Source organism: Neofelis nebulosa, chromosome 8 (assembly GCF_028018385.1).
Source record: "Neofelis nebulosa isolate mNeoNeb1 chromosome 8, mNeoNeb1.pri, whole genome shotgun sequence".
Taxonomy (NCBI): domain Eukaryota; kingdom Metazoa; phylum Chordata; class Mammalia; order Carnivora; family Felidae; genus Neofelis; species Neofelis nebulosa.
This window is the reverse complement of record NC_080789.1, coordinates 138108015-138120768: the sequence shown is the minus strand read 5'-3', so window position 1 is coordinate 138120768 and position 12754 is coordinate 138108015.

Sequence of the window (12754 nt, the reverse complement as noted above, 5' to 3'; positions counted from 1 at the left end):
GAAACTAGAAGATACACCCAGGTTCCTCTCCACCTGCCGTCTCTTCCTTACAATGTAATCTTGAGTAAATGGTTTAACTTCTCAGAACCTTCTCTCATCTGAAAACAAGACAGGCACACTTACCTGGGATAGCTTTGGGGACACATCGTGCATGCTCAAGAAATGAGGGCTCAAGGATACAAAATCAGTACACAGAAATCTGTTGCATTTCTACACACTAATCACTAAGTAGCAGAAAGAGAAATTAAGAAAACAATTGCCTCGACAGTTGTACCAGAAATAACGAAATACTCAGGAGTAAACTTAACCAAGGAAGCAAAAGACCTGTATGCTGAAAACTGCAAAATACTGATGAAAAAAAAACTGAAGAGAGCACAAACAAATGGAAAGATATTCCATGTTCATGGATTGGAAGAACAAACATTGTTAAAATGTCCATACTACCCAAAGTAATCTACAGATTTAATGCAATCCCTATCAAAATACCAGCAGCATTTTTCACAGAACTAGAACAAAGAATCCTCAAATTTGTATGCAACCACAGAAGACCCAGAATAGCCAAAGAAATCTTGAAAAATAACAAAACTGGAGGTATTACGGTATTACAATCCCAGATTTCAAGATATACTACTAAGCTATAGTAATCAAAAATGGTACTGGCACAAGAATAGACACATAGATCAATAGGACAGAATAGAGCTTACACGGTCCATTATGACGAAGGAGGCAAGGATACGCAGTGGGAAAAAAAACAGTCTCCTCAACAAATAGTGTTGAGAAAACTGGACAGCTACATGCAAAAGAATGAAACTGAACCGCTTCCTTACACTATATACAAAAATAAACTCAACATGGATTAAAGACCTAAATGTGAGACCTGAAACCATAAAATTCCTGGAAGAAAACGTAGGCGGCAATTTGTTTTTGAAATTAGCCATAGAAACATGTTTCTAGGTATATCGCCTATAGCAAGCAAAATTAGCAAAATAAGATAAAACAAAAGCAAAATTAAAGTATTGGGATTATACCAAAATAAAAAGCTTCTGCATAGGAAAGGAGAGCATCAACAAAACAAAAAGACAACCTACCAAATGGGAGAAGATATTTGCAAATGATACATCTGCTAAGGGGTTAACGTCCAAAATATATTAAGAACTTATAGAACTCAATATCAGAAAAAAAAAATAATAATTCAATTAAAAATGGGCAGAAGACATGAACAGACATGTCTCCAAAAAGATGGCCAACACACACACGAAAAGGTGCTCGACATCACTCATCATCAGGGAAATGACAGTCAAAACGACAATGAGATATCATCTCACACCTGTCAGAATGGCTAAAAGAAACAACACAGACAACAGGTATTGGAGAGGATGTGGAGAAAGGGGAACCCTCCTGCACTGTTAGTGGGAATGCAGACTGGTGCAGCCACTCTGGAAGACAGAAGGGAGGTTCTTCAAAAAATTAAAAATAGAGTTACTAGGGGTGGGTGCTTGGGTGGTTCAGCTGGTTAAGCGTCCGACTCTTGACTTCAGCTCAGGTGGTGATCTCACCATTTGTGGTATCGAGCCCCTTGGGCTCTGTGCTGACACCGTGGAGCCTGCTTGGGATTCTCTGTCTCCCTCCCTCTCTGCCCCTCCCCCACCTCGTGCGTGTGTGCACTCTCTCATACTCTCTCTTTCTCTCTCTCTCAAAATAAAGTTTTTTAAAAAAGATTAAAAAAATAGGATTGCTATAAGATCCAGTAACCCCATTAGTGGGTATTTACCCAAAGAAAACAAAAACACTAATTCGACAAGATCCATGCACCCCTATGTGTATAGCAGCATTACATACAATAGCCAATTTGTGGAAGCGGCCAAAGGACCCATCGACAGATGAACAGATAAAGAAGATGTGCTATGAATACACAGTGGAAGATTAGCCTTAAAGAAGAATGGAGTCTTGCCATTGGCAACAACACGGATGGATCTGGAGAGGATAATACTAAGTGAAATAAGCCAGTCGGAGAAAGACAAATACCGTATGATTTTACTCATGTGGAATTTAAGAAACGAAACAAAGAAAAAGACCAGAAAAACCAGGCTCTTCAATACAGAGGACACACTGATGGTCACCAGGGGGAGGGAGGGACAGCAAGCAGGTGGCGGGGACTAAGAGCACACTCCTCGCGATGAGCACTGAGTAGTGCATAGAATTGTTGAATCACTATATTGTCCATCTGAAACCAATACAGTGCTGTGTTAACTCTACGGGAATTTTTCAGAATAAATAAACTTTAAAAAAAATAAGAGAGAAATGGAAGCTTCATAATAGTGACAAGGAATCAGGTTGTGGGAGGATCCGTGTCTTTATAAGAGGGACCAGAGCTGACTCTCGCCACCGTGTGAGGACATGGCAAGAAGGGAATCAAGTCTGCCGGCACTTTGGTCTTGAGCTTGCAGCCTCCAGAACCGCGAGGAATAAATGTCTGTGGCTAAGGCGGCCCAAGCTGATGAAGACAAATCATCATCGTCGTTGTTATTTGCAGAAAAAGTAGACATGTTTCCTTTAGTCCCAAGGATAGAGCAAAGGCCCATGATTCAAAAGCTTCCCTGTCCTCTCAGAGCAAATCCTGACTTGTCCAAAGACGGGCAGACGCCCTCTGGTGGTGGTGGCCAGTCCCTGCCTCAGGTAGCAGGGCCCCCTCAGCACCGGATGGTGAGGCGGCTAGAGCTCAGGACAGACGGCCAGACCAGGGCACATACACTCCCTTGGGAGATACAGGGGATGGAGGAGGAAGCCTTCTCTCCCTGGGAGAGAGGGAGGACCGGCCTTGGGAGAGAGAACCTTCACAGAAGGTTCCAGAAAAATCGCGAGCGATCTCCTCCATTGATCCTCCAGGAGCTGGCCCATCACTGACCACCCTGCATGGCAGGGCTGGTCTCTGATATAGAAGCCACCCAGCTTTGTCTCCGGTTGTTACAGACTCCGGCTTGAGGACAAGGTTCTGCAGACTGGTCGTGAGGCCAGGACGTGCCGATCACTACTGGTTCAAAGGTCAGAAAGCCCAAAGGGCAGTTGAACTTCTGTCCGCTGTGGGGGTGAAGCTGGTGGTGGCCGACATCTTGGCCAGAAGGCTACTTCTTTCTGGCAGGTTCTGGAAATCTCCATGGAAGGCTTCCTGCCTTGTCTGGTCAACAAGCTCAGGGCAGGGACGTCATCACCTGTTCACGCCACGCTGCAGCTGAAGCTCAAACTCCGCTATCAGGCAGCCCCCCCTCTTTAGCCACTGACCCCAGAAATGGCCTAGCCAAGCTGTCCGCTCTTGGACCTCTCAGCGTCTCCAGGGGGCTTCGCCTGCAGTCGTGCTACTCGTGGCTCAGTGTCTACGTGGAAATGATAACAAAATAAAGTCCTGAGATGTTCGGGCTCTTTCCTCAGTGCCCAGTATGCACCAGAGAGACGGGGAGGGCGCGGCAGCACCCCTCCCCCGCACTGTGGGCACCCGGGGACGGGACACACCATCCTGAGGCACACCCAGGCAGGTCACCAGGATTATGGCTGATGAGAGCCAGGACCCGGTCGCCACCCTCAGGGCACCTACGGTTTGGGCAACTCCACAAGCTCATGAATTAATTATTAGAATGGCGTCTGATCAGACTGTCACAGAAGCGTCAGGTGCTTTGAGTGCGGTTGTAAGTAACACAGGCGGAAGCCCAGAGAGGGAGCGCGTCTTCGGTCGGAGAGAATTTATGAAGATTCTGAAAAGGCCCCACATGAGCTGAAGCCCTGAAAACCGAGGAGTTTAGCTCTGAGCTGGCGAGCCTTCCACACAGTCTGAGCTCATTTTCACAGCGAGACGGAGGAGAGGCAGAGAAGGCCGCGTGGGGTTTGCAGCTGGCCAGACGCCTCCTCGTGTTCACACGGATGTCTGGCGGGGGGCGGGGGGAGGGGGGGGCGGGTACCGATTACGGTGGGAGACACAGATTCCAGTCCCAAAGCCACAGATAACCAGCACGAATCTCCTTCCAGAACCACCAGCTGCACGGACAGGGTCTGAGCCATGCACTAGAAAACATGGAAGCTGGACGAGAAAGTGCCAGAAAGAGAAGGGAGGGGCCCAGATGGGTGTCAGAGTCACTAAAAATATGTAAAAACCAGGGGACGCAAACCACCGCCTAGGGCCGTCACTCGACCAAGGGGACAGGCTGGCGGGGGGCATGGCAGTCCCCTCCTCTTCCCTACCAGCCCTCCCGGGTTCTAATGCTAACTTCTCGTCCTGTCCTTGTCACCAGTCGCTCAAAAGAAGGCGCCCATTCTGCAGAGCAGAAAGGGATGCTGGGAAAGAGAATGGAAGAGACTATGACACTTTCGTCCCTAAGGACATGGGCCTCCCTGGGTGTGCATGTCAGGCACTCTCTGCAGCACTCCGTGCCTCGGGACCAAGAGTGTCCACAGGGTCTCTGCTGCAGTTTGGAGACACTTGCAGAAAAACAGCAAAACCTGGGGCTCGAGAACTCCCACCCTGTCATAAAATGCTTTTGGAAGAGGGAGCATTAGAAATGACGGCCCAGAGACGTCATGGAATCTGCTTCCCCGGACAGAGTCCCAGGCACCCACCGCGGGCCATCAGTCCTGTCCCCGAGGCCGGGAGCCTCCAGCTGTCCCCTCCAGCTGCCCACGGTCACTGTGGGCAGCCCCACACCACATCCTTGCTCCCCGGCCTCCACCTCGTTCCCCACGCAGCTGGACGGGAGTTGTTGACTTGTGTGGTCTCTTGTTTTTGACAAGGATCAGAAAGTTCCAGAAATCTTTTTGCAGCGTTACACTGTGAAGGTTGTACCCTCCTCTGAGGACTTCAGCACGGAGTGAAGTTAGTGACCTGAAATGAGTGAACGGGGGAGGCTTTATGGACAGATCCTTGGAGGGTTGTTTCCAAAAAACAAGCAGCAGTGGTAGGAACTGCTGGGTGCTATTTAACATCTGTTATTTGTTTTCTTATAAGTTTTATTCATCTAAGTCACCCCTTAACTATCTGTTCCTCTTTCTTCGTTAATAAGAATATCTTCATTAAATAGAAGCTATTAGGGACGCTTGGGTGGCTCAGTAGGTTAAATGTCCAACTTGGGCTCAGGTCATGATCTCACAGTTCGTGAGTTCAAGCCCCATGTTGGGCTCTGTGTTGACAGATCAGAGCCTGGATTCTGTGTCTCCCTCTCTCTCTGCCCCTCCCCTGCTCACGTTCTGTCTCTCTCTCTCTCAAAAATAAACCTTAAAACAATTTTTTTTAGTTTTTCAGTTTTTAAAAAAAAACTGAAGCTATTGGGTGGGGCCTCCAATAAACAAGCCTTATATAGCTGGCAGACCCTGCTTTGTCCCTGCTCCTTGCTTTTTCTTCCTGCCTGGAACAAGGACATGATGGTTGGAGCTGTGGCAGCCATCTTGGGACCACATGGGAAAAGTCAAGAAAGTTGAAAAACTTTGGCTCTGGCATATTTAAGCTTTGACAGCAGGGGTTAGCCAACTATGGCCCACGAGCTGAATCTGGCCCACCACCACCGAGGGAAATTCTAGGAGGAGGATGCGTTTGGCATGTTTCAATACATGCGCATGACCTGGGCACAGTGGCAGACTCTGGCTAGCTGTTCGCCAGTATCCATGCTTGCAAACTCCCCACCAGAGAGCTATGCTACATTCTCAGCCCCTCTCCATCGAGGGGGAACCTGTTCTCCCCAATAGGCTATAAGTGGCAGTGGAGGGCATCTCCCCCCCCACCCGCCCCAGCTGAGGTGGAGGAGAAGGTGTCTTCCACGTGTCCTTTCTTCCCTTATCTGTGGGAAGAGATTCAGAGAATCCCAAGGCCCTACGTGTTGACCACAGGGAGCAGAGCCCTCCCACCAACCCACGTCCCCAGTGCCATGGAGAAAACGTAAACTATATCGTATTATACCCCTGGGGCTTGGGACTATTTGTTACAGCAGCTGGCTCCCCTGACCACTACAGAGACTAAAGAATGGAGCCTTGGAGAAGGCTCAGAGTGGAACTCTCAGGCTTTCAAGAGGACGGTCCCATTCCTTCTCCCCTGAGGAACCGACTCACAAGGGTGACGAGACTGGACGCCAGGGTTTTTACAGGAGAGAATGAGCCCCTAGGCTGAGCTTGTTGCTGGAAACATGTGGAAATAGTGGGACTGCTTTCAGGGGGCTAACTCCCCCAAATAAAGATTGTGGGACTCTCTTCTTGTCGTTATTTGGGTTACATAAAAGGAGAGAGAACCTTCCCAGCTTGGCCAAGGTCAGAGAGCCAAGGATCCCCTCGAGCTTTTGAGTGCCAGCAAGGACAAGCTGGCCCCTGCGGGGAGAAAGGAAGTTCTGTACTCTGGGAATCTCGGCTCTGTTGATGCTACAGGCTGAGTGGGGAGTTAGGCCGTTAGCACACGGGCGGGACCCAGGCTCCCCGGCCCTCATTTCCACCAGTTCCGAGGTCCGTAAGTCTTTTCATTCTTGACTTGGCTGTTTCACTGCCTCTGCCTCCTGGCTCTGAGCGGCAAGGTCAGATGCGTGACCTTAGAGCGCCCCTGTCAGGTGACTGGGAACCAGGGTCCTCAGGTGGGTGAGGGAGTGGCCGCAGGGCAGCCTGCCCCATTTCTCCATCCCTTTATGTTATTTTATACGGCATCCCATTTTCCCAGGAGCTGAGGCTTGGATTCACCAGGCCAGCCACCCCCACACTTACCCTGTTGGTCACCCATCCAGTGGACAGTAGTCCGGATTGACAGGCACCACCCTCCTCACTTTTCTCCCTCCCTCTCATACCTCTCACAGACCCCGCGCCCCCCTTCGCTGCTTGCTGCCCATCTTCCAGAACATTCCAGAATATGCATGCATGTTTCTGCTCTTATCACTCCCTGACTGAAATCCGTCCCCGGAATAAAACTCCCCTGTGCTCCTTCCCCTGGCATTTACAGCTCAGCCATCTCCTTATTCAGCTGATCCTCCTTATTCACGGATCAGCACCTCACGTGTCCTGTGCCATGGAAGGTGGTCTTTTTCTCTATTCCCTGCGCTCCCTTCAAGGGGGTCCCCGTGGACCCCCGACACCCACTCCCGCCAGTGATAGTGTGAACAAATCTCAGTGACTCCTTGTTGGCGATTGGTTCAGGGTTGGACGTGAATTCAAATCTACCCCGTGTCTGCTGAGTGGGGCGGAGAGGGGGGGGCGCTGTAGAAAGACAAGGGATGTCGGCTGGGGAGATTTAGGGAATGCTTCCCCCTCCCACAAGAGAACAACAGAAAAGAGACGATGTCGCTTCCTCCTCTGGACACTGACGTGTGGGGGCGTCACAGTGGCCCTCTGCCCAGGGGACCACCTGCGATGGTCTAGGGCCGGGGGTTAGATGACCTGGGGCCTGCCTGCAGCTCAACTCCCTGTTCCCTGAGAGAACACAGTTAAAAAAAAATTTTTTTTTAATGTTTATTTTTGAGAGAGAGAGAGAGAGGGGGAGACACAGAATCCGAAGCAGGCGTCAGGCTCCGAGCTGTCAGCACAGAGTCCGACGCGGGGCTTGAACTCAGGAACCCCGAGATCATGACCTGAGCCAAAGTCAGATGCTCAACCCACTGAGCCACCCCGACGCCCCCCACTTTGATTCTGGGGTCTCCTTGTGGTCGAATACACCCTAAACGCTCCTAAAAGCCCCAGCTTTCCTGTCCCTCACCTTGGGCTGCTGTCCCATTCCCTCCCTGGAGGAAATCATCCCGACCCCAGGCAACGGCCTTCCCCGTGTCCCCTGGGGAGTCCGCCACAAGCCCAGGGGGGCATCCTGATTTCCTAAGGGGACCAGATGTCCCAGCTTGGGCCAAAGGGCCTCCTGAGGAAATAGGGTGCGGCCCAGGACACAGTCTGGCAAATTCCCAAAAGTGAGAGGCCCTCTCCGTCCTGCCATGTGCTTGGATGTGGCCGCTTCCCGATATGAGCGGGTATCTCACGGAGAGACGCTGTCTCAAGGTGACCTTCTGGTGGGCAGCACTGTCCCCCTAAGCTGCGTCTTTGTTTTCCGTGTTTCGGTGCAGAAAGATGGCAGGATTCGTCCCCTTGACCTCACAAAGCTGCGGAGGGCCGGCTTTCCAAAGGGCCTTGACTTGCTCGGAAGTAGAAGAAACACCAAAGAACCCCGCTTTGCGGGGCAAGGGCTTACTCACTGGTAAGACAGAGATTTATCTGACGTCGCGGGGCCCCTTCCGTTCATCAATCATTTCCTTCAGTAGCCGGAGCGGCCTGAGGAAAATGGTTTGCAGCTGGTTTCAGGTAATGTGCCCTCCTCTGTCGGCACCACACTCAACGGGCGGCTGGGCCACAGCTGGACGCCTAAGCAGAGGGCGGCACGGGGGACAGCACCACCGTGTGCCTTACGGTCAAGGCCTGCAGAGCGCGTCTCCGGGGCCTCAGCCTTAGAAACCTGGTCCCTGGGGTGCCTGGGGAGGCTCGGGTCATGATCTCGCGGTTCGTGGGTTCGAGCCCCGCGTCGGGCTCTGTGCTGACAGCTCAGAGCCTGGAGCCTGCTTCGGATTCTGTGTGTCCCTCTCTCTCTGCCCCTAACCCACTCACATTCTGTCTCTGTCTCTCTCAAAAATAAACATTAAAAAAAATAATATATTTTAAGAAAGAGAGAGAGAAAGAAAGAGAAAAGAGAGAGAGAGGAAGGAAGGAAGGGAGAGAAAAAGAGAAAGAGAAGGAAGAGAAAGAAGGAAAGAAAGAAATGTGGTCCAAGCGGTTCCTCCAGGAAGCATGGAGCAGGGTCCACATGGGAAACAGCCTGGCTGGGTGCGGAGTCTCGAAACTCCGTGTTTCCCTAACAAATGAGGCTTCAAGGACATTTCCTTACACCCGGGCTAGAAAGTAAAACGACACAGTCTGGTGAAGGGCGGACCGCAGCAGACAAGGACAGTGGCCTCACAGTGTGGCTTCTCCCGATACCCCCACCAGCAGCAGCAGCCCTGGAACTTACTAGAAATGTACCTCAGGCCCCACCCCAGACCCACCGAGTCAGAAACTCTGGGAGTGGGGCTCAGCGATCTGTTTGAACAAGCCCTCCAGGTGACTGATCCGCGCTGAGAGCAACTGGAATAGATCAGGAAGGTTGCATGACCGCCATTGCCGCCCCCCTGGTAAATCGGGGTGCGGGATTTGACGTTTCAGCTCCGTCTGACCCTAAGCCCCGGAAATCCCAGCCTAGCTGCTTTCCTACATTACCGCCCTGACAAGAAGCAAAAAGCTCAGGGGGTGATAGGCTATATCTTCACAAATGCCAAATCTAAACAACACTGGTGCATAGCAAATGATGGGTCCTAGGTTCAAGGTCAAACGGGATCACCACGTTGAGTTATGACAGCGAGATTTGCGAACCACTCAGTCGTTGTGGTAGCCAGGGTTCTCCAGGGAACTAGAACTAACGGGATATAGAGAGATAAATGCAGATATAAGGGTTTATTATCAGAGTCGGCTCACGTGGTTATGGAGACTGAGAAGTCCCACCGTCTCCCATCTGTGGCTGGAGAACCCGGAAGCTGCTGGTGTGATTCAGTCCAAGCGCAAAAGCCTGAGAAACAAGGGAACCTGTCGTGTAAGTCCTGGTCTGAGAGCAGGACAAAAGCGATGGCCCAGCTCAGGCAGGGAGGGCAAATTCTCCCTTCCCCCACCTCTCTGTTGTACGTAGGCCCTCAGCCGAGTGGGCAATGCCTACCTTGCCGACGGCCGCCTTTTACCCAGTCTTGCAAACACAGTGCTCATCTCTTGTGAAAACACCCTCACGCATGTGCCTGGAAATAATAACCGGAAATAATAGGAAAATAACCTTCCAGCTACCTGGGCGTCCCTTGGCCCCGTCAGGGTGACACATAAAATTAACCCTCACACCCCTCATAGAATCCCTTTCTCTCCATCTACCCTCAAGTGTCCTGTCCGTGAATATTTTTCCAGGTAGTAACTAGGCTATGCTGGGCCAGATTTCTGATTATCTCTAACCTATATATTGTTGCTTTCTTTATAATCTTTTTAATGTGTATTTACTATGAGAGAGTAGGGAGGGGGTAGAGGTGAAGGGCAGAGAGAGGGAGACAGAGAATCCCAAGCAGGCTCCACACTGTCAGCGTAGAGTCTGATGTGGGGCTCGAACTCACGAACTGTGAGGTCATGCCCTGAGCTGAAACCATGAGTCAGAGGCTTACCTGAGTGACCCACCCAGGCGTCCCAACATTGTCACTTTCTCACCTGACTTTTGCCCAGTAGCTTGAGAAACTTTTTTCAAATCTTTCTCACTCTCCCCCTGCCATTGTTGGCTCAGACTGGCCTCTCTGGTGACACACAATAGATCTGGAAGTGCACCTGTGATGAGAAGGAACCACCCAATAGTACAAACTTGTAAAACCTTTCCAGGTTCCCACAGCCCCTCTAGCATCCCAGGAAAGCTTCCCCGCCCCTCCACCTCTTCCTGCTTTTCCTCAAATCAGAAGCCTATCTTGGAAATCATGTTTTGTTTTGCTGGGCTCGAGTAGATGCAGTCACGTTTCTTGACCATCTGTCCTTTGGACTCCATCATGCGTGCTTACGGGACATGGTTGCCCGTTCCCGACAGCCCCCAGCAGGAACTTGTGTTTGCAGCTGGCCGGCTGCCTTACTCTGGGTTTCATTCCTCCGGGACCTGGGCAGAAGCCCGCAGAATGTCCTAACCATCACAGTTAAGTGTTTCTAGAATGTGAAGGGATATGTGCTTGGAGGCTGCTGGCCTGGGAACCTGTAATATTTGTTTCTGTGAAGGAACGTGTTCAAAATAAGAACCGAAGGCCCCCGTCTTGGGCCACAGTCTCCTCATCACTAGAAATGTCAGTTGGCTTCATTGAGGCTTAGTTATTACACTGCCCTATTGTAGGGCCGCACAGGCGTGATCCGCGGACAAGGTCAGACCATCTGGGGAAGGCCCCCCGAGCCCTTCAGGTGCAGCTCTCAGGTCTGGGAATTGCTCGTTGGTGGGACAGCGGGGGCGGGGAGAGGCGGATGTCATCCAGGCGTTCAGATAACATCGCTCTGGTCAGCGCCATAGGCATCCAAAGCTGCACCCTACTGTCAACCTGCTCTGAGTGGAAAGTTCCCATCCCCACACGGCGCTGGCTGGTGTCCCCTCTGCTGATGACACAAAGGACAGCTGGTTTCCCTTGCCTGCCCTTCTTCCATTTCCAGTCTGGTATATGGAATTAAAGCATATTGTTGCTATGTTCCTTGAATAAAATTGTATACTCTTTGTTTTAACATCCATTATTTGGAGAGAAGGAGACAGTGTGAGAGGGAGAGGGGCAGAGAGAGAGGGAGACACAGGATCCGAAGCAGGCTCCAGGCTCCAAGCTGTCAGCACAGAGCCCGACGTGGGGCTCGAACTCATAAACTGTGAGATCATGACCTGAGTCAAAGTTGGACACTTAGCTGACTGAGCCCTCCAGGCGCCCCCTCTTTGTTTTTTTAAAAGAAGCAAGGGACCCCTCTGACTTCCATCCCCCACTCACCGCCACCAAAAGAAAAAAACCTAACGAGTCATTTACCACAGAAACGTACAGCCAGTAATGGCCATTTTATAAGGCTTTGTAAACTACACAGCACCGTGAATATAAAAATGAACGCAGTTGCACTGATTAACCCAAGACCCGGGAGCTGAATCCCGGGCATCCCGCTTCCCTCCTCTGCCAAGAGCAGAGTTAGCTCTTCGTCCTGTGTGAGGCTCATGCCCCAACCACCACGTTTCTGGACACAGCACTTGCTCCCATGTCTCCTCCCCGAGAAATGGTCCCTGAAATCCTTCAGGGCCAAGCTTCGTTTTTATGGATTTTTTTTTTTTAATCCTTAGTGACCAGCAGAGAACCTAAAATGAAACAACTGTTTTAAAGTAAATAAAAAGAAAGGAACAAAGGATAAATGTATGGAGGGAGGGAGGAGGGATGGCTGGCTGGCTGGATGGGTGGAGAGAGGGCAGGAGGGGAAACTGAGTGCATGGAGGGAGGGAGGGAGGGCTGGATGGGTGGCTAGAGGGAGGGTAGGCTAGCGGGCAGGTGGGCTGGCTGGCTGCATGGGGAAAGTGAACCGAGGTTTGAGTCAACGTTCCTGCCTCTTGTCCCATCTGGCACTCTGTCTCTAACGCAGCAGAATGAGTCTCAGGATTTGCATTAACAGCAAGAAGCAATGGGGGTTTCCTGCATCGATCATGCAGAGAGCAGGAAGCCGAAGTAATCGCACAACCTGGCCCAGGGTTCAGCTTCAACTTCTCTCTCCGCTCTGACGTCTGGGTCCTCAGAACCACACACCTGCAGACCAGCTGCTGGAAAAGAAAATTTCATATAAAGAAGTAAGTGTGTGCTTGGGGGGTGGGGGGTGGGGTGGGGGAGACCTCTCATGAATCTTCTCTCCCTTGATTTATGGTTCTGAGACATTAGGCTTATAGGAGGCGCCTTGTTTAGATTGGACCCACTTAAGACACAGTTTCATTCAAACTGCCGGAGATCACAAGACTTTCACACCAACATAATGGGGCTCGGCTGTCAATGCCATGAGGTGCCCACACGGAGGAAAGAGAGAAAGCAAAGCCCCAGGGCTGGAGGTGTTTTCTGGGCCATTACAGGGAGAAGAATAAAGGCTACAGAGCCGCCCCGAGGCCGGGACAGCCGCCAGCCTGCTGGCCCTCCTGACGGCTGTGGGACGGGAAGGCAGCTCACGACGTGAGCACACA